Below are 20,358 nucleotides of genomic sequence, written 5' to 3'. Positions count from 1 at the left end.
ATTCCCTTCGCGCTTAATGCATAGAAAGCCAGCGGCAGTGTCGTCGCTCGCCAAGTCTGCGCCAAAGGATCCTAATTGGTTGATGGGTTCGACAGCAAGAGACACGGATATGCCTCAATCGCTCTTCTGGCTACATACTATGAGTCGTGCAAATTACAAACTGGTCACAAGGTCAAGTTGTGACGTCACGGTATACATACGAAAACCCATAAGGAAAAAGGGGCAGATTGTTTTCTGATTTATTATTTAATTTTCTATAAAGAATATAATATTAAGTCAATTATAAAAATATTTAAAATTTTTACGTACGCAGTTAGATATGTGTGATTTGCGTATTAAGAACTGTTTTTCCTTCGAGTCCCAATAGACCCCCATTCTACCCCTTGGGTCAGATAGACCCCTACTGTTGTTAAATAGACCCCTAGGGGTCTATATAGACCACTTTGGCGACCCCTGATCTAAGGGGTATCAAAATTTACAAAAAGAAAAAGCTTAATATTTATTTGTTTACTTTATTAAACATTTCTCTCAATGTACGTTGTTTAAGTTGCTTCGTTTCATGTGATAATACTTTCTCTTTAATTCTATTAAACAGATATAATTTCTTGTTTAGTTACAAAGTTCCGGTGTACAAGTCCTATAATTGCTGTGTCGAGAATACAGACTAATTTGTCAATCGAAATCTTTTCGTTTTCATTAACCTCTGTGTCACTTTCTTCACTATCAGAAGCGAACTATAATGACGAGGATCTTGATTTAAATCATATCAAAGAGAGTACATCGAGATGAAATACTACATTTAGTAAGGAATTATAAGCCAAATAAAATAAAAACATATGCCCTGAAGATAAGGATAGTGCTGACAGATCAACTTCCAATTCATTGCGCGCAGCGGCGTCCCCCCCCCCCCGCCGCAGAGCAGCGAGAAATTGATAAACAGATTTCGAAACAAACTTTCGCTTTGTAGATCCTTTACATATTAGTAAATATATATCGGAAATTCTATTTGACGTACTCGAAAGTTGAAGCTTACTTTTATAAATTGCTCTAACAGTCTGCAAAAAATAATAAGCCGGATCCAATTCGAAGATTAAGGAACAACGCAATCTGCAACGTTAACTGAATTAGATAATTTTAGCTTAGCTTATACCGTTAACCAGAGAACAGGGGCTCCATTACCTAGCTGACATGATGTCAGCCTTACACGGATTAAAGCCCCTGCCTCCAGAAGCTATTTATTATAACTAAGCAGAATAAGTTTACAGTGGCATACAAGGCCTTCAAGAACACAAGAACATAAGTAACATAGTCATAATAGACCCTAAAGAAAGCATGTTACAAGTAGTACCTATAGCATTCAAACAATAAACCGAGTATACTTTCATAATTTGTACGGAAAATACGAAATACTTTCAAAACTGAGTCCAACTAATTTAAATAAAAACTATGGTACAAACAAACAAACAAAATATATCTATTATAGTATTATACACAATTAATATCAATTAGATTCACAATTTCAAGAAGAACCATTCAATTTAGAAAATTTCTCTGAGAAATGGAGATCATCTAAGAGAGTTGATGCAGTTGTTAGGATGAGTGAGAACTAAATAGAAGAATTTTCTGGGAAGTTTTTGTATATAATCTTGAATTGTATCTACTTTGAGATCACGGTGGATATAAGAATTTGAAATGAACCATGGCGCGTTGATGATCTCTCTGAGTGCTTTGTTTTGAAGTACTTGGATGTGTTGAAGGTGAGTTTTGGCAGCGTGGCCACAGACAGGACTAGCATAGAGTAATGCCGGACGAAGTAGAGATTTATATAAGAGGAGTTTATTAGAAACGGACATATGACTTCTTCTGCCAAGAAGTGGGCGCATAGTTGCAAGAGTGATATTGATTTTTTTCAGAGTTTCCCTGAGATGTTTCTGAAAAGTAAATTTTTTATCAAGAATGACTCCTAGATATTTAACTTCGTCAACCCAGTCAATTTCTTCATCAAACAGAAGAGGTCTAGGTGGAATGAAATTTGTTTGACCTTTGCGAAAAATTATTGCTTTTGATTTTTCGGTATTAACTGCAATCCTCCAAAGAATGAGCCAGTTTTTTAGACGATTGAGGTAATGTTGAATTAGGAGCTGGACATCAATAACACTAGAAGCTTGAGTCATAATTGCAGTATCATCAGCGAAAACAGCAATGGTAATTTGTGGGTCCTTAGGAATATCGTAAATGTAAATGTTATATAAATATGGAGAAAGTACAGATCCTTGAGGCACTTCAGCGAAACATTTTCTCGCGGAAGAAACAGAATTGCCAATTTTCACTGCAAAGATTCTGTCTTGGAGATAGGAAGCAATAAGTCTAATACAATGATCGGGGAAGTTTAACTTGATAAGTTTCTATATAAGTCCCCAGTGCCATGCCCTATCAAAAGCTTTCGCAATATCAAGGAAAATGGCTCCGATAGGGAACTTACAATTGAAACCGTCAGTAATATAGTTGATGACACGAAGCAGCTGGTGATTAGTTCTGTGAAGATGACGGAAGCCAAACTGTTCGTCTGGAATGTAGGAGCTGTGTGGAATAATTTGATTAAGATGATAAAGAATAACTTTTTAAATTATTTCAGAAAGTTGACTGAGAAGGCTGATTGGGCGGCAGTTCTGGGGAAACGTTGAATTTTGATGCGGTTTTGGGAAGACGACGATGATGGAATATTTCCATATATTAGGAAAGTAAGAGAATTTGATGATATTGATTATCTTAGTAAGACAAGTGATGGCATTGATAGGAAGATATTTAAACGCTTTGGTAGAAATACCATCAACACCAGGAGCTTTTCTGGGTTTTAAGGAGCTAATATAATCGGCAACCAGCTTAGGCGTGACAAGGAATGTAAAGTTCAAAAGACCTGGGATTTTTAGGAAGGTATTAACAGTATCATTAACTTTGGAGATATGATTGTTGTCGTAGGGGGTAGTATTGGGAGTAAACGTTTCTTCGATGTCGCATCTTTTGAGATTTTTGCCAGTGAACATGCCCCAAATACACACACACACACACACATACACACACACACATATATATATATATGGGTTCTTTAGTTTCGAAATCACAATTCATGTTCAAACAAAACACATTTAATAAAACATTAATACATCTATAATGTAGTTCATCTATTAATACGATATCTATATCATCTTACATCTATTAATACAACATCTATATCATCTTACATCTATTAATATAACATCTATATCATCTTACATCTATATCATCTTACATCTATTAATATAACATCTATATCATCTTACATCTCCTTTCATAAAACAAAGTGGCGAGAGTTCTATCAATTTCACTCGTGCAGTTAAGAGCTAAAAATTAGAAGGAAAAATATTAAGCTATGGATTTAAAATCCTACACTTGGCCTTTCTGCTATGCGTTGACCTCGACGACATTATTCTACTCTTGACATGATAAATCATTGGTCATCTTACATCTTTGTTGTCTTCGGTAAAAGGACCATCATCAAGAATAAGCCGAAACCTGAAAAGAAATACGAAGGGAAAGGGCAAGATTGTGTGCTATGGACGAAATTTAAAGGAAACATCTTAATTGTCCTTCAACTTTGCAACAATAACATCCTCAACAGTCCTTTCTATTTTTCAGTAAATTTCCTCTAAATCGAAAAATATCTTCAGTCTTTAAGGTTTTTGGAACCGTTCATTTCATCTTAAAAATAGCATTAACTGAAATAAAAGCCATTATTAGGTTGCAGCGTTGCGCGCCTCCAACTTGCACGCAACCAAGAGGTGACTGTTGAAACTGGATAAAAGACAGAGTCTTGTTAAGGACTCTGTCTTGTTAAGTCCCTTTTTATTCAACGTAATAAATTACAAGTGCGTGGTCTTGACGCTCACAAACTACGCCAACTCGGCGGTCAAATAAAAATAATAACCTGAAAAGAAACTAAAGACAAGACTCTAACTACGAGGCTCTCTTAAAGTAACTAACCTCACCGCGTTTTACAATACCGCTGCTAATTAAGCAAACTTGAAGATCACGTTGAACGATTAACAATACTTCCAGGCAAGCACACAGGCCGAAACGCGGGGTTCTTCAATTTCTGGCTAACTACCTCCGCGCTCGTGAAGTAAGAACAGCACACCTCGAACTCGTTTCTTTTCTATTTAACTCAGAATACTTCCGCTGATAATTTGAATCCTTGCGCGTTCTACTAAAATTTACATACTCTGGCATTGGCAGTTCCAGGGGAAAGTAAGGCTTGACAGGAAAGGTAGTTTAAACTTAAAATAAATGTTAGTTAAAATAAATATAAACCCTACATTTGCCGCTGCCAGAATTTGGAAAACTTGGAAGCAGGTCCTACAAACGACCTGTTGTAAGTTTCTATAATTCTGAACTAACTCTCGAGAACCTCGTTTACACACACACACACACAAAAAAAAAATCTTATGTAACAAATTGTATACTAAATTTCTGTGTATACTTATAACTCTCTCTTCTTACAGCAACTTTTCCTGGACTTCATCAATCAATCTTGGTCTTTTCCTTCCAGCATCTGGAAGGAATAAGTATCAGTATCTTTCTAAATACATTATAATTTACACTTTCTTGACACAATAAATTTTTGTTTTTAAACGATTCGGTTTCCTTAGTTATTGCTTAATTCACATTCATTCAATTTTTCAAGCATTAATTTAACTTTACCCTGGCTCTCCACCATGTGTGGTGTCAAGCGGGAATATTCGTGTTTTAGTCTTACAACACTTCCCCTAACCACCATGATTTGTTAGAATTCAACGACCAAATAGGCACACCTTACTCGACATTCTACAACTCAATGAGCTACTTTAACATTCTTAAAAATTCAAGTGTAGGTGGAGAACCCAACAAAACAAATTCATTCTAACTTCCCCCTCATTCATCTTTAAACATGCAGGCTTTCGCTCTAAAGCATGACTTTATCTACAGTTTAATACTTAAATTTTGAATTCATTCCTTTTCAGCATTTTACTTTTAGCATCTAAAATTTTATGCTTCTAGACTAAATTCTACTTTTACATCACATTCAAGTATTTACGTACATTTACAAAATTTTAATATATATGATTTTTACAATTTACCATAAAATGAATAAGAGAAATAAATTTTTACTTTACTCATTCTTCCCCAAGCTGGCGGCACTGAAACTAAAATTCTTATTAATACAAGAATACGAAGTTATTTTTATCTTCGGCCAAATTTTGGCTTTAACACAACAGAATTAGTCTTTCGACCAACAAAAAATGCATGTTCTTAGCTTTTATACTTAAAGAATATAATACTTTTGCCTTAGCTAAATAAAGTAAAACAAAACTAAGTCTCAACCGAGACATATTGACTTTCGTCAAAACATAGAACTTCGTACTTATGCATAACATTTTGGAACAAAAGAGAAAAAAAAAATTATAGAAGATTTTAACTTATCTTTGAGTTTTCGATGCTTGAAACTCCGTCATTCTTTTCTGGCAATATTGTTTCCAAGTTATAGGTTTCATGGACGTCAATCTTCTTCTTACTGACCTCCTAGTGTCGTCCACATTAGTTTTTCTTTTGCGTCCTCTGCATGCTGCCTCTTGGCGGAGTAATCGTCGGGCTGTTGTCGTTTCCGTTTTTCCATGGGAAGGCTGGTCTTGACGTCCTCCGGCCTGGAGTCCTTCTTGAATTTCTTCTGTTGTTCCTGGTATTTTTGTTCCTCCTGCTACCGTTTCAGTTTCCGGAACGGCGGCCTTGCTGGCACCTGACTCTCTGGCCCTGGGCGCGTTCTCCTTGATGTATAATTTCTCCTGCGATCCGTTGTAGGTGGTGTTTTGCTCTTTACCACGGTTTCTTTACGCGGTGCATCTGTATTCTTGTTTTTCTTAAATGCTGGAGTTTGAAAGTTTTTATTTTTTCTTTTTGGTACCGTCGTCCGGGTTGTAGAAGGAATAGGTCTCTCTTCCGTTCTCTGCTTCTTGGGTGGTGGAACAGTTGTTGTTATTTCTGGACCTTCTACTTCGTTTAGACTTGAGTCCTGCAAGAAACTTTTAAGGATTTCAAAATCATTTGGATTATAGTATTTTTTCACCTGGTCGTGACTTGCTTTACAGATCTCCCCTCTCTCGTTCTTAAGATATAATAAGACTCCTTTGATTTCCTGAATTACATAGGGGCCTTCAAATTTTGGAGCTAGCTTTGCCGTAAAATTGTCTGGGGCACTTGATAAAGAAAATTTCTGCTTCAATACTTTATCCCCAACTTTAAAATCTGCTTCACGGCGTTTTCTATCATAATATGCTTTTTGCTTATTTCTTGCCGTGTCCGAGCTTTTAAGCGCCTGATCAATCAGTTTTTGCACATCTTTCTGTTTAAACTCTTGCTCTCTTTGTTGCACAAAGAATAATTTATCTAAAGGCGTAATTAACTTTCGGCCTAAAAATAATTCTGCTGGGGTTTTTCCCGTAGTATCATGATTTGCTGTTCTTAAAGCATAAGCTAATTCATTTATGTAGCCATCTCAGCGCTTGTGATGTGTGCTCACGTAACTGCGAATTATTTTTACTATGTTTTTATTCACTCTTTCTGCTATGTTTGCCTGTGGTCTATACGGAACCATTTTGATATGGCGTATGCCAAGTCCATTGCATATGTTTTCAAATATTTGACTAATGAATTGTTTTCCGTTATCGCTAATGACTTTTATCGGTGCACCGTATTTTAAAATGTATCTGTGTAAGAATGCATCTGCGACTGTTTTGGCTGACGCGCGTTTAAGTGGAACAATTTCTGTCCATTTTGAAAAATGATCTACTATTACTAAAAGAAAACGATTTTTATTTAACTCGCTCTGGAGGAAGGGACCAAGAAGATCTATGCCTAAAATTTCATTCGGAAATGTAGCGCGAATGCTATTTAAGTACCCTGCCGGGCTGTAATTAATATCATTTATTAACTGACATTGATTGCAGGACCTGACATACGCCGTTACTATTTTGTATAATTGCGGGAAATATACCGCCTCGCGTACCCTTTTTAAAGTCTTTCTGACCCCTAAATGACCCGATGTTTTCGCGTCGTGTAATTCCTTCAAAATGCTTAATCGAAGCGAGGCTGGGATGACTGGTTTATACTCAAGATTTTCGTTTGTTGTTTTCGTATAAAATAATAAATTATCTATTATTTCATAGTTTTCTGCTCTATTTCTTACCGCATCATATCTGTGTGCTCAAAGCTTTCGGGGTCTTTCAAATATGCATAGATATTTCCAAATTCAGGATCAGCTTTCAGTTCAGTAATAATCGTATCTCTAGAATCTAAAATTTTTGAAGTCAACACAGCGCATTTAAGTTCATTTCCTTCATCGTCCAGTTTTATACGAGAAAGTGCGTCAGCTAGATTGTTTTCCTTACCCACTTTATATTTTATTCTGATATTATATTCTTGGAGTTTTAAAGCCCATTTTATTAACCTGGGCGTTAGGGTTTTCCCCGAGTAAAGTTTACCAACAGCCGCATGATCCGAAAAGACTGTTACTGGCGCTTTGCCGAAATAAACTCGAAATTTGTGTACAGCCATTAATACGGCTAATGTTTCTCTTTCTGTAGCTGTATAATTCCTTTGTGTCTGATTCAACGTTTTACTAAAAAATGGCAGAGGATTGCTATTTTGCATAAGAACAGCACTTACCGCATAGTCTGACGCATCTGCAGCAATTTTCAGGTTTTCGTCCCCCTCCGGGAATTTTAAAACAGGGGCATTGATGAGCGCTTCTTTTAATCTTTCAAAAGCTGTATTTGCTTACGCTGTCCATGTAAATTTACCTCTCTTTCTTTTGATTACTAAGAGTGGTTCAACAATATTAGCGAAATCTTTTATGAAAGACCGATAGTAAGAACATAACCCAAGGAAAGAAGAAAGTTTCTTGGCGGTGTTGGGCGGTGGGAAATTCTTGATGGCTTTTATTTTTGAATCTTGCGTTTCTATACCCTTTTGCGAAATTTTATAACCGAGACATTTAAGTTCTTTAGTTGCGAACTTGCATTTTGAGGCGTTAATTGTAAGACCGGCCTCTTTTAATAATTTAAAAACTTGTCCTAGATCATTAATGTGTTGTTCCAACGTACTACTCGTTATAATTATATCATCTAGATAAATTAAAGTTGATTTTCCTAGGACAGGCTTTAGAATAATGTCCATAGCTCTCTGGAATGTTGATGGGGCCCCACACAACCCAAAGGGCATGCGTAAAAATGCATAAGTGCCCGATTTTGTTATAAACGCGGTTTTATGTATGTCTTCGGGTCTCATAGCTATTTGATAGTAGCCAGACGTTAAGTCCAAAGTAGACATGTATCTTGTCGATTTGATCTGTCTAACAATTTCCTCTATAACCGGCAAAGGGTAAACTGGAAATTTAGTAATACTATTTAGTTTTCTGTAATCGATAACAAACCTCCAAGCCCTTTTATCCGAAGGAGGAAACTCGTTCTTTTTCCTACATAGTACGACTGGACTCGCGCACTCACTATTTATGGGCGTTATTATTTTATTCTTTAACATCTCCTGAATATGTTCTTCGATAATTACGTCTTTTTGCATGTCGTACCGATAAGGTTTAGTCCTACAAGGTTTTTCGGCAGTTAATTGTATCTTATGCGTTACAATTTGACAATTTCCCGGCTTTTCTGAAAACAAGTTAGAAAAATTACTCACCACTTGCTGTATTGCTTGCCTTTCATGGTCATTCAGATGGCTAAGGTCCACTTGCGGTTTCTCCGCAGGTTCCACCACCCTCTGGTCCATCTCCAGCACCACGGAACTGTCTTGAAAATTCAATTTTGCCCTCGCGGCCCTTAAAAACTCCATACCTAAAATAAGAGGATTTTGCAGATTCTTCACTACAAAAATTAATACTTTGAGGCTTTCCTCTTTTACCTGTATGTTTAATGATAATTTCCCGATTTTCATAAAATTTCCTTCTGCTCCTGTATCGATGAGGGCTTCTACTGGTATATCGCCAACCAGGACTTGTATAATTGGTAGATGTGAGTTTTTTACGATGACCGTATTTAAATGTCTTTTTGAGGGTTTTTTCAAAACTTCCGGGGTCTGGACCCTCCCTTTCACAGGCCCCTCTACTCTTTTAAAGCTTTCCTTTCAAGTTGTGCCTTCTGGGTACGCGGATGTTTATCTTCGAATTTTCTTTTTGGGCCTTGACCTTCGAGTTTCGATGAGGTAGCTTGATACCTCTTTCCCCCATAAGAGCGATTTCCATTTCTGGTTTCCTCATTTGAAGATTTCCTTCGTGTACTTTGAGAATACGTTGCCCCTCTAGCTTTTTCCGCTATTCTGCGATTTTGAAACTTCACCGCCAATTCGAAGAGCTCCTGCAATGTGCTTGGGTTTCTAATTTCGAAGTAGTCTTGAACAGCGAGTAACAATCTTGGTAAGATTATTTCAATAATCTCCGCATCGGGTTTCTTCCCACACAGCATATCCGTCAGCTTAATTTTTCGTAGAATAAAGTCCGTCAAATCTTCTATATCCCGTTGATAGAAACTATATAGGGGCCCACCAGCGTATATAGGGGCCCACCAGCGGCCGAGCGGTAAAGTCGCTGAACACTGGTAGTTCGGTCCGAGGTTCGAATCCCGCGAACGGGCTGGCTGCATGGGTGTTTTCGTGGTTTTCCCCATGTGTGACGTGTATACGAGCCAGTTTCCCTTAGAAAGTCCTCCACGAAGGCATCCCTCCCCTTAGACAGATAGCCCTAGTGTGCTTTGCCAGAATTAAAAATACACCACAGAAACTATATAGTTCGGCTTCCAGCCTTGCTCGATCTTTCACTATGGGGAAGGCCTTTACTAACGATTTTTTGAAATTTTCAAATGTATATGTCTGGCTTCCAAATTCCCCTAATAAAAATTTGCCTATATTTTTCGACCATAGCGCGGCCTGTCCTCTTAGTGCGGATGTGGCGATGGCAACGTTTTGTCTTTCAGGCACAGGGTAGAGCTGAAAGTGATTTTCTAGGCCTTCTAGAAATATCGCCACCGAATTTTTTCCGTCGAAATTGACGTTTGGCTTGATTGACGCTCTCAAAATCTGGACCAGGTATCCAAATCCTTCTAATTGGCTTGTCATTTCTTGGTGTTGTCCAGCGGCTTCCATCCAATTTTCGGCCATTTCAGTTCGCTAAGTGTTCGGGCGCCAATGCAGCGTTGCGCGCCTCCAACTTTCACGCAACCAAGAGGTGACTGTTGAAACTGGATAAAAGACAGAGTCTTGTTAAGGGTTTAAGTCCCTTTTTATTCAACGTAATAAATTACAAGTGCGTGCTCTTGACGCTCACAAACTACGCCAACTCGGCGGTCAAATAAAATTAATAACCTGAAAAGAAACTAAAGACAAGACTCTAACTACGAGGCTCTCTAAAAGTAACTAACCTCACCGCGTTTTACAATACCGCTGCTAATTCAGCAAACTTGAAGATCACGTTGAACGATTAACAATACTTCCAGGCAAGCACAGAGGCCGAAACGCGGGGTTCTCCAATTTCTGGCTAACTACCTCCGCGCTCGTGAAGTAAGAACAGCACACCTCGAACTCGTTTCCTTTCTATTTAACTCAGAATACTTCCGCTGATAATTTGAATCCTTGCGCGTTCTACTAAAATTTACATACTCTGGCATTGGCAGTTCCAGGGGAAAGTAAGGCTTGACAGGAAAGGTAGTTTAAACTTAAAATAAATGTTAGTTAAAATAAATATAAACCCTACAAGGTGAAAAATCATAGTTCGGTTATCAATCGTATCACTCCAGGTTTAAATGTCATAATCAGTATTATTTTATACATCTTCTTCTACTTGGATACATGGTTTTATGTATTCAGCGCATTTAGTTGTTTTTGTGGGTCCTTCATGATCTCCTTCTTTTACAACATCATAGAGTCATTATTCTTTTATTTTTACAATTTTATATGGGCCATACTTTGATTTTAACTTAAGGTTTGGTCAAAAATTACGTTCTTTTGATGGCTACTAAACCATTAATTTTATAACATTTTGGAGAACGTTTTCGAAGGTTATATGCTTTCTTATTTTCTTCCTGTACCTTAAATATTTGTTTCTTCGCATCTTTTCGAAGTTCTTTTCGGTAAGTTTCAAAATTATTTTGAATTTCTGCTTCAATTATTTCTTTAATGTTTTCTTTTCCAGAAGTATAATCAGTATCTGCTTGAAAATTAGAAGCATTTTGTTTGCTTACTCCATATATAAAATTAACAGCTGATATTGCTTTAGGAAATCTCCTTTTTGGGAAAGAATGTTCTTCAAGGAAAGATTTACGCTTTTTATATAACTTTGTCTTAGTTGATTTGTAAGTTGAAGTCACACTAGATGGTGTTGGAACAGCATCAGCTCCATATAGATCTCCATGATGTTCCCAATCATCAGCATTAAGAATTTCTCGCAACTGACGAAAGTTTTCATCAGTCATACACATCTTTCTTTTCAGTTCTGCTTGTTTGTCAGATAATCTCTTCTCCATCATTTTTCTCATGCGATTTTCTTCTAAAGCTAGCATTTCTTGCCTGTTCAATTTAACATGAACTTCTTGTTCTTGCTCAGACAGGATTTTATCTTCGGTTCTCATCTGAAATTTTGTAGTTTCTACTTCCTTTTTGGCTTCTGATAGTTGCTTCAGTAACATTTCGACACTCTGTTCTAATACAGAAAGTTTTCTTTCCAAAGATCTAACTTGTTGTTTAGAAGCATCCAAACCCACTTGTAAAAAATTTTTCTTGTTTTAATTGTTCTTTACTTATAATTGGTAAACCTCTGGGTCTCAAAGAAATAGGTTGGTCATAATAACAATAATTAAATATATATATATATATATATATTTAATTATTGTTATTATGACCTTATGTTTAAAATAACGAGAATTATGTTTAAAATAACATGCATTTCGGTATTAGTAGGTTTTCCTTTGGCTTGTGTTCCTTTAAGTTTTTCAGACATACCAGGATCCAGTTCTTTAGCTGGAAATTTCACTTGCTGTTTACTCTTTCTTACTGTTGATAGTCCTGTTTCACCAGAATTATCTTCAATTAGTTTCTCAAATTCTGAATTCTTTCTTTTCCTAGAGCTCTTTGGTCCTGAAGTGGGTTTTTTGGAATCATGAATTTTTCTATTACTCTCTTTGATTTCCTTAACATTCTTAGGTGGGTTTTTTCTTCTTCCTTTAGGAATGGAATTCTTCCCTTCCTCTACGTTTTGCAGTTTTCCTTTTCTACGTTTAACATCACATTTTTCTTCCTGAGACTAATCTTTCTATAATTCAACAGCAGTTTCCTCTATAGGGTTATCAGTTCTATTATAAATATGGCTTTCATTGAAGTCTTTTATTTTTGACTTGCATGCTTTATTAATATTCGAACTATTATCTAACTCATTTTTTTGATCAATACTTATATACATTAAATTCAATTCAGTTTCATCTTCTACTATTTTCATAGATATGCCGTTCTTGTTTATAATAATTTGCATTTGCGAAAGCAATGCATTTCCTATAACAGCATTTTCTTTCATTCTTCCTTGAGGCACAACATAAATATTTGATTTAATTTCACAATCATCAATTCGTCTGAAACTTTCAAAATAACCAATATGCTTTACTTTATTATTACCAAAGCCTACTAGAATCAAGTCGGAAGAATTAATATTAGGTGAACCAATTACTTTATAATTATTTTCCGATATTATATTTATATCACTTCCTGTATCAATTCCTGTATCAATGAGAGCTTTTACTTCCCCATTATCTATCAATATAATTTTATGCGTATCACTTAACTGTTTGTTTACAAATATATGATTCACTCTGGCAAGATCTTTTGTGTTTGTCTTAATATTTATACATTCTGAAGCTACGTGTCCAAATATATTACAACAAAAGCATTTTTTTTCATGCTCTTATTTTTGCAGAAATTCTCCGCGTGACCAAGATTTCCTCAGTTATAGCAACGAATATATTTTTTTAAATTTTAATTTCAAAATGGTCGCTTCTGGTTTTAGAATTAGGCTTAACAGATTTGTTTTTATCATTACCTAATTTAATTTTTTCATATATCTTAAGTTTTTCCTGAAATTCTGCCAACGTTTTACAACCATAAAAAATAGCTTTATTAAATGTAGAATCATTTATACCATTAATAACATATTCCATTAAAGCAGCGTTTTCAATATTACCTTTGGAACACATATTTTTATCTACTATTAATACAACATCTATATCATCTTACATCTATTAATACAACATCTATATCATCTTACATCTGGTCTCATGTAACAAAGTGGGAGAGTTCTATCAATTTCACTCGTGCAGTTAAGAGCTAAAAATTAGACAGCGCGCGAGGAAAAGTATTAAGTTATGGATTTAAAATCCCACATATACTATATATATATATATATATATATATATATATATATATATATATATAGTATATATATGTATAATTTTAACAAACATGTATATACGTAAAAAAGCAAATTTAAAGTTAAAATTTAAAAAATGTGCAAACATATATCAAGAGAAACTAAGCTTCTCCTAATATATATATATATATATATATATATATAATGTTGTATGATCTTAAATCCATTTAGTGCGAAAACAAGATATTACTACTTGCGCTATTACTGCAAAGTTAGTTAATAATAATTTATTTCCTAAACAGTATTGATTAATTGATTATATTATCTCCTAAGTTAAATTAAAGTAGAATTATTTTAAAAGAGTGAATCCATACTGGTAAGTTATATTTTGAAAGATGTTTTGAAGTAATTTGAAAGCAAAATGTTAATAATGTTTTAACGGGGACTGGAGTTAAATCATCATGAAGAATAAAATTTCAATTGTAAAAGGAAAAATTAAAAACATGTAATCATTGTCATTGATCGGAAATTAGTTGACTTTTCAAGGGGAACAAACCAACTCCCGTTCAATGAACAATAATTGATAAAAATACGTAAATACGAAAGTGTTTCGTCTTTACTCGAGTTATAAGTTAAAGCCAAACCGGCAATTCTAGTCAGGCCAAATATTTCAGCGAATAGAAGGGATTATGAACCAATGCTGATACTCAAAGAACTTGTTCTTATGAAGCATGTTAGTCAATTCAATTTGGAGTAAAAAGCAATTACTGTAGAGAAATCCTAATTAACCCGAGTAACCGTACCCGACACTTTCATGTTTATGCATTTGAGTTCTATATTATTTGTAAAATTAAACATTGGAAATTGTCATTATGAAATAAAATTCAAAGTAAAGTTGAAATAAACATAGAAGATTACAAAATAAGATAAATAATGCAAACTTTGTAAAAACAAATCAAAGACAATATAAAAATAATATAAAAATAATATAAAAAATAATATATAATAAGAACAGTGAATGTGTATGAAGATATAAAGGCCAGAAAAGGTATTAAGTAACTTACATTCTTTCTAGTGGGAGATTTGGCAAAGTGTTCTCTTCGTGTCTGACTCATAAGTGTAGGGTGTCCGAAAATTCTTAACGGGAGTGGGGGCTTTGAATAATATCAGTCGGTAAGACTTGGGTGAAGTAATTTATGGCAGTGGGTGGGACTTGGAATTCTTGAGGGATGTATGATGTGGAGTTCTTATTTGAGTGAGACTGTCTGTTAAGATTTTTTTGAAAATACTAGGGAATGGAAATTAATTAATTTCTGGCTAATTGTCGTGTCGCAATGATTAAGAATTTAAGAAAGGAAAAAGGAATTTTCACTGTCCAAGAGCTATTAGGCAGATTAAAGTCATGAAATAGGCCCATGTTTTTAGTAACAGTATAGTAACAGTATAAGTCTGAAGACAATTAGCTTTTTACAATATATACAATTGAGTAATTACACTATATACAAATGCTTCAACTGACAGTCATCCAACTTATACCGCCTTCTCAGGTTTAGGAACAAATTATCATATCCCTATCAGTTAAGTGATTTAGAGTGAGTATTTAACGCCTGCTCTTTTAAGGCAATGGTTGATAAATTGAATGGGAATTAGATTATTTTTGAGAGTTTTAATAAGGAGCATGCTCCTTATTGAATTGACTAACATGCTTCATAAGAATAAGTTCTTTGAGTATCAGCATTGGTTCATAATCCCTTCTATTCGCTGAAATATTTGGCCTGACTAGAATTGCCGGTTTGGTTTTAACTTATAACTCGAGTAAAGACGAAACACTTTCGTATTTACGTATTTTTATCAATTATTGTTCATTGAACGGGAGTTGGTTTGTTCCCCTTGAAAAGTCAACTAATTTCCGATCAATGACAATGATTACATGTTTTTAATTTTTCCTTTTACAATTGAAATTTTATTCTTCATGATGATTTAACTCCAGTCCCCGTTAAAACATTATTGACATTTTGCTTTCAAATTACTTCAAAGCATCTTTCAAAATATAACTTACCAGTATGGATTCACTCTTTTAAAATAATTCTACTTTAATTTAACTTAAGAGATAATATAATCAATTAATCAATACTGTTTAGGAAATAAATTATATATATATATATATATATATATATATATATATAGATAGATAGATAGATTTTTTCAGATTTTTTTCCAATTTATTAGGTATTTACTTAGTCAAAAGCTGCTAAGAAATTTCGAGACATTCGAAAATCTAAATTATTTTGCGTAGAAAATTATAAGTTACTTCTTCAGTTCAAAGCTGCAAGCACTTTTAAATGCACAGTAGTCCAGTTAATTATTGTTTAATTGTATCTATAATAAAAAAAAATAATTTGTGATACAAACAGCGCTTTATTTTGGCAAGAGCGCACAAAAAGTTGGCTTCGGTACTTCTTTCTTTTTGAGTTGAATCACAACTTGTTTTTGTGGGAAAGAGAAATTTATAATCATAGTCTATATAAAAGAGATTTTTATCCATGTAAATTGGGCACGCGGGAATTTAGATTAGAATAAATTTTATAGAAAGCTCTATCGATATCAAGAGAAACTAAGCTTCTCCTAAAATTGAAACATTTTTCACCGGAAGGAGTATGGAAATAAAGCCAAGTAGGGAAGGCCAAATGTATCATGTTTCTTCGAAGATAAGGCCTAATCGGACAATAAGCCCTAGCGTAATTTTTCGGGTTGCCCGTAAATAGTTCAATATGTCGTATATCGTAAGGCCTCATTCAGACAAGGGTGTTGGAAATATATTACTTTTGTGGCTTAAGCCACAGCAGGCATTAAGTCCGTTCACACCTGGCTTTAAGCCAAAGACATTCAAAGAAGGCAAAAATGCGCCTGCATTAATGTGCAGTTAACTCGGCGAAACCCGTCGGTCAGGTCGCGTTTGCTCCTTTGTAATGGGTCGATCCTCATACTAAGTTGGAATAAAATTGAAAAATTAGAACATTTAGGCAAAATCCTTAACCCTTTGAGGGTTCGGACGTAAAATTCCATATATCGAAGAATGGCTTTCTCATTCGTTGCACATGAAAATTTCTTTCAGATGCTAATAAATCCGATTTCGGGTTTGATGTATATCGGAAAGAAAGAATTCCATATACAAAGTGAAAATGCAATTTTGGAATTATAATCAAGGAAATATTGCCTATTCATGACATTTTGGGGAACTTTCAAATTTCAGGGTTAAACCCATAACGAGCAGGAAGGAAACCAGAAGCCCAGTTTTAATAACGTAGTAAGGACTGGCTGCCTAGCAACAGAGCATCGAAGCTTGGCTTAGACCATGCTTGCTTTAGACCCCTTTTGACCGACAAAACTCGGTCTAAGCGTTTTCTGTCATTACAACGGGTCACTTCATTATCTGTTCCGAGTTAAAAAGTGTCCCTGAAACTGATATTACAAATGAGAAAATTCCCATCCGTGAACGGTGAAATTAGTCACACAGATTTCCCAGTCGTTTTGGAAATCGTGGTTAAAAGACTACTTAACTCAGTTGCAAGTGCGCAACAAGTGGTAACTTCCCAGTGCCGATTTAAGTGCAAATGACTTGGTGCTAATCAAGGATGATAACTTGCCACACTTACGTGGAAAATGGCAAGAGTAATTCACACCTATAGAGGAATTGGCAGTAGAGTAAGAGCAGTGAACTTAAAAACTGTTTCAGGTGAAATGAAGAAACCAATCCATAAACTGGTTTGACTTTCTGTGCATGACTGACTGGTTTGATTTATTTCGTTCATTTATTTTATGTGTTATATATACAGTTTGTTTAATTCCATGTTTTACATTTATATTTCAGTTTGTTTAATTTCTAGTTAAGCTGATGACGGGGTCATGGAGGCCCAGTGTGTTATGACAACCACAGCCGGCCGAGAGAGCGCGCTGTATAATCCTTCTAGTTTTTCTTTATTATAGTATATGTATAGTGAGGAGGAATAAATGTCTTGTTTGAAAGTAGCGGTGTTAATTTTTACTGAGTGGGGAGTTTAATTTCCACCCCTTGTACAAAGGAGGTGAACAGTGACCATCCTCTTACCAAAAGCATAGTAAAGAAAGGATATAAAATTAAAGGACACGTCGAAGTTTCTCACCTCTTAAATTCTCCTCGAGGAAGATTCTGGTTACTATCTGGATGAAGAAATGTTTCATACATCTTGAGATCTTGTATTATTTGTAAAAGATATTCCAGCAAAAGGGTCAAGCCTCCAAACCCTCCACTGCCCAGTTCGAGTTCAAGATGCATCTTGTGTTCCAGATTACCGGCATTGATTTTGCAGGACTTTTGATACTTATAGATAAAAGAAAGACAATCTGCAAAGAAAGCACTTCAACAGGGAAACATACCCGTTTCAAATGCCGGAGTTTCTCATATAACGGGACATGGAAGGACTGTCAAGAAAACCCAGAGATTAGACTTACGATTACGAATGTTGCAATTTTCAATTGCAAGGTGGGAGGATGACAGGAAAAATTATTACGAAGTTCTTAAAATATAATGTCACTCTTGAACGAGAAGTAATTTTAGAGACTTTTAATGATTTTTTTTTTTTTTTTTTTTGGTGTGTGTGTGTGTGGCAGTGTTATCTGTATTCTACGAATTTGTTTGCAACTTTCGTTTTGCTTCATTAGTAAATTTGAATTTAAATGAAAGATTTGGAATCTTCTTTTTTGAGTTTGACATATGCCTCAGTTCCGGGCAGGAAATATTTGTAATTAGAGTCTACTATATTGTTTCCTTCTTGTTTGTTTGGAACACATGTATACATGCATGCATATAAATTCTTCATTATTTGATAATAGAGAAGAGAAGACATGATTGTTCAAAATGTTTACTTTAGTACATATTATATAAATTGTTTCTGCATTTGAAACATGTTTCACTTATTTCCAGTTATTTGTTTTCTTTACTTATTTTTTAGTTTATATAACCTAAGCGCATGAATTATTAAGGAGGAATATGTATTCCGATTCTGGGTCTGTTCAAAACTATAAAATATATATCTATAAAAAGTGCACGTAACGAAAAATCTTTAGAAACTACTGTACTGTATACAGTAAACCTTGTTGAATGTGGATTTGGGGAACGTGGTTTAGTTCATATGCGTTATCTTAATGAGATACATTCCGCAAGAGAGGAAGAAAAAAGTGGTCAGGTGGTTTAATAAGAACAATCTCCGCACGTGCGCAGTTTACGGTGGTGTCTATAGCAGATGTACCACTAAAATTAATTGATTTTTCTAATTTAGAAATATACAGCCATTGCGAAAAATTAAAAAGTACTCTTGGAAGTAATTTCTCTTTTCTTGATGTTAATAAAAAAGGTCTTCTCTCGTTCAAGGAAAAACATGTGAATAACATTTGTTTTAAAGTAATGTCAGATAGTAAGGTACTTATAGGAAGCTGTGTTAAAGCAGAAATGAAGAAAACAACTATAAAACGTCTGTGCAAATTTCTGCAGAAAATGAGGTAAGATTCATAAATTTCCTTTTATGCACAATACTTACCAATATTCATGTATTACTTTATTAGGAATTTTTATTATTATTTATTAGTGTATATCAATAGTTGACAAATATTCCCGAGGCCTTGAATAATTTTTCCCAAACTTTAAAATGTAAACATAATAATGTAAATATTTGTTAATAGTTCATGAATAGTTGTTATAAATTATTGAAATAGTTGAATTCATGCAAGATCTGCTTATTTGCAAAAACATTAACACCAAGCCCATTTTCTCTTATTAATTGTAGTGCCATAGAACATGTTATACTACTAAATTTTTATTAATTTCATCACGTTGTGTTTTAATAATGTGGCTGTTATAATCAAGTTTTAATCAATACGCATAAGTGTAGTATTTTTTATCGCTTTCTACTATAAAATAAATATCTATGACCAAAAAATTATTAATTTCACAGCTAGAATTACAGCGAGCTCAGTTGTGCAAATCCATACAATTTTCTTTTTGACATTATTTGAAACAACTTAAAAATTTTTATTTCAATTATTACATTAAATTCTGCTTAAGATGTTAAATTTTATATTGGCAGTATGTCTGGAATCTCATATATACATTGTAAGTGAGTAATATATTATTAACATGTTCTAGCTTTAAAAAGGATTATATAAATATGTAACTTGTCTTTATGTATAAAAGCAGGCAACAATGAGTTGTTGGTAACCGTGACTGTTATAATACCGGTATAGTGACCGGTATAGTGGATAATAGAGAATTTGTTCTTGGGGACCTGCATACCATTTTACATTAAGGCTGTAATTACTTCAAATAATCATCAGTTATTGATGATTCTTTCATCAAGCCTTTGGCGGACTTCACTCATTTAAGGTATAATTATGTATTGGGATCAGTATCAAATCAAGATTTCCTTAGCATGTTTAATGTGACTGAAAACTAGCTACATTTCTTACAGCTTTAGCTCTTTTATTAAAATCATTGGAAAAAGGAATCTGACCATTTATTAAAATCTGATGTGACATTTAACAAATCTTATCAATAAAATAATTCTCTTAAATGGATTTAAAAGGTGCACAGACTAATGTTATTTTCTATATGAAAGAGTTTAAAATAAAGCAAATTACCTGCTGTAACACAATGACCAATTCTTGAATTGAGAAACTGTAAAATATTCATACTTTTCATTATTGGCATTGCACATACATAGTTTGTTACTTGCTATTGACATAGAACAAGTACTGCCAGTTGTGAGTTTTGCTTTAGTGATGCTCATGATATTGTCTGTCACAGTGCTCTGCAATACTGCACCAGCACACATTTGTAGTAG

The sequence above is a fragment of the Stegodyphus dumicola genome, chromosome 9 (genome assembly GCF_044657685.1).
Source record: "Stegodyphus dumicola isolate Sdum_Otavi_A_Nest chromosome 9, ASM4465768v1".
Lineage (NCBI taxonomy): Eukaryota > Metazoa > Arthropoda > Arachnida > Araneae > Eresidae > Stegodyphus > Stegodyphus dumicola.
Note: the sequence above shows the minus strand (reverse complement) of the source record.